This window comes from Gavialis gangeticus, unplaced genomic scaffold (assembly GCF_001723915.1).
Source record: "Gavialis gangeticus isolate Ggan-Ray unplaced genomic scaffold, GavGan_comp1, whole genome shotgun sequence".
In the NCBI taxonomy this organism is placed as follows: Eukaryota; Metazoa; Chordata; order Crocodylia; family Gavialidae; genus Gavialis; species Gavialis gangeticus.
Genome location: NW_017729033.1, coordinates 92,265,770 through 92,267,983, shown reverse-complemented (window position 1 = coordinate 92,267,983; position 2,214 = coordinate 92,265,770). Strand labels below are relative to the sequence as shown.

The 2,214-nt window shown below is 39.3% G+C and overlaps 1 protein-coding gene across 1 annotated transcript in view; it reads left to right on the top strand.

Annotated features, from left to right (window-relative positions):
• The window catches only part of BMPR1B (bone morphogenetic protein receptor type 1B), a 541,891-nt gene that overhangs the window by 534,660 nt on the left and 5,017 nt on the right, over window positions 1–2,214 (top strand). The window lies entirely within an intron of this gene.

Genomic DNA, 2,214 nt, shown 5'->3' with positions numbered 1-2,214 from the left:
CCATTTGAAACTGCAAGACAGAAATCAGATTCTATTCTGCCAGTTGCCTAAGCTGGGATCCTACAAGTACATCCCAATCGGTACACAAATGTTGAAGTGAAACTTTAGAGGCCCCCATTGGCCAGCACACTAGTTTAAAACTTTCCCCCAAAAGCAAACCTCGAAATACCATTTTCTAGCTATCACATCTAGCCCTGTGTGTAGAATAGAAAGCATTTCAGAAGATACTACTGTGGAGGTCCTGGACTTTAACCTTCTTCCTAGCTTTAGGACCTCTCTCCTGCACTTTCCAATGTCATTGGTACCCCCATGGACCATGACCAGCTGCTTCTCCCTAGTATTACGTGTGTGTGTGTGTGCGCGCGCGCAGAATAGCAGAGACCGTTCTATGTTTAGGGGCCCACATTGACTGCAGTTGACACTGGGGCTAAAGGCTTATGGATGAGAGATTGACTGGATTGGACAAATGAGGCGTAATGCCTAATGACTGGTAACATCTGCAAGGCTAGGGCCTGGCTCCAGGGGCATCACAGTCATCCCTGGGGCAGTACCCTGTTACAGTTTTTCACTGGGATAACTCATCATCACATCATCTTATTATTCAGCGCACTGCATCCCCACCAGAGTCTTATTGATTTGTATACGATACACTTTGGCTAATTCATCATCTGGTACCATGTAATTCTTTATACAAACGCTAAATCATAAAGCAGTTTTCTCCAGATAATTAGTTGGCTTCGAAGTTACTGATTTATGTCCTTCATGGCACCTGTTGAGCAAACTGATGTTTGCTAAGCATTGGATAGTTAGCACCTTTTCTTGGTTCAACAAAACATAGATACTGAGCAGACATGTTGCAGAAATATTTTCTACTTTACTGCTGAGTGAACGGAAGCACTCATGGTTATCTTCTGTCATAATCTTGTAATTATTATATGGTGAGCACCAAATTGTTATAGTAAGAAATTAAACATCAAGCATTTACCTGTATAATCATGTCGTTCTCAAGGAAGAAACTAGAGTGCATACAGTTTGCACTCTGCATCTTTAATTTTTTTTCCTTCATTATAAATGTCAAAAATAATTCTTACTTTATCTCGATTTGGCATGCAAAACTAACAACTGATAGTGTTGGATAAATAATTATCACCATCAGTCTCCTGGGAATGACAAACCTGATTTTACTATATTATTTTGCTATTTTCAAAATGAAAATGTTGTTAATTTAAATGGGAAAATGTCCCAAATTTTTAAAAAGGTTAGAAAAGTTTAAACAGCATAAAAACAAAACAAAACATTTTGGGTAGAGAGAAAATCTGTCAGGTTCAAGTGAAATGTGTTTTGTTTTTGTTTTTTTCCCTGAAACTATTTGTTTCCACTTTTTATGTTTGGCCACAGAACCAAAAAGTCCAGAATTCACCTAGCCTTAACCTGTTGATATAGCTGACATTAATAAGTAGTACAGCGATATTCTCAGTGGCTGCTAGATTAGCTCTCTGTCTGCTCCTATATGGACAGTTATATTGCACATACAACTAATATGTGGCTGCCTATAGATGTGCTTTTTCATGTTCTGATTAAAATGCAAATGAACAGACTCAATCAAATCTGCTCCACTTTCTAAATACAATGCTCACCTCAGCATCACATGCATTAAGCCCCCATGCTTTTCAAAATGGCTGCAGGGGCACTCTAACTAAAGCTCATTGAATGAGCTTCAGCTTATGCATCCCACAGTCATTTTGAAATGCAGGGTAATGTAACACATGTCTGGGAACCGCTTTAATTAAAATGGCCCATCTCCAAGCGCGTGTATAGGCAGCCACATTGCTTATGGGGTGGTTTCATCATCAGTTGGGAGAAAGATAGGTATTTTCTCAAGTGACAAGGTGAACGTAATCATTCAAATTTAGACACTTGGTTTAACCTAGCAATAAAAATTCTAATCTTGGAGCTTAATAATGGAGTGAATTTTGGATTCCCATTCTGGGACAGTGGGGATTTGGGAGTTCTTTCGGAGGAGATGCCTTTCTTCTTGGATGGAAATGTATGAGTATCTTGCCTCCCATTGTACCCCTTGCCACAGCACTTATGAAGTACACTAAGAACCACCTTAGAAAGATGAATGTCTGAAGGAAGAAGGTCTGGAAAGTAAAAGCAGCAGTTAATTGATTCCAGTGAAGAAGTGAAAGATGGGGGAGTCATTCTGTGTTT